We start from the raw sequence: 309 nt of genomic DNA, 5'->3' as shown, positions 1-309 counted from the left end.
ATATATAGATAGATAGATAGATATATAGATAGATAGATAGATATATATATAGATAGATAGATAGATATATAGATAGATAGATAGATAGATATAGATAGATATATAGATAAATAGATAGATAAAGTAGCCAGCAGATTTCACTTGGGTGTCTTCTGATCCCACTAAAAGAAGTGTCTTTTGAGAGTAGATCAAGGTTAAACATTAGAAATTAACATTTAGAATTGACTGTGTCAGCAGGTATAAGTGGTTTTGTCGGTGAGGACAAAATACTCAAAAGTAGGGCAAACGCCTTAGCCCGCAGCAATAGCA

This window comes from Limulus polyphemus, unplaced genomic scaffold (assembly GCF_000517525.1).
Source record: "Limulus polyphemus unplaced genomic scaffold, Limulus_polyphemus-2.1.2 Scaffold295, whole genome shotgun sequence".
Lineage (NCBI taxonomy): Eukaryota > Metazoa > Arthropoda > Merostomata > Xiphosura > Limulidae > Limulus > Limulus polyphemus.
The sequence above is the reverse complement of the archived record's forward strand: the minus strand, read 5'-3'. Positions refer to the sequence as shown.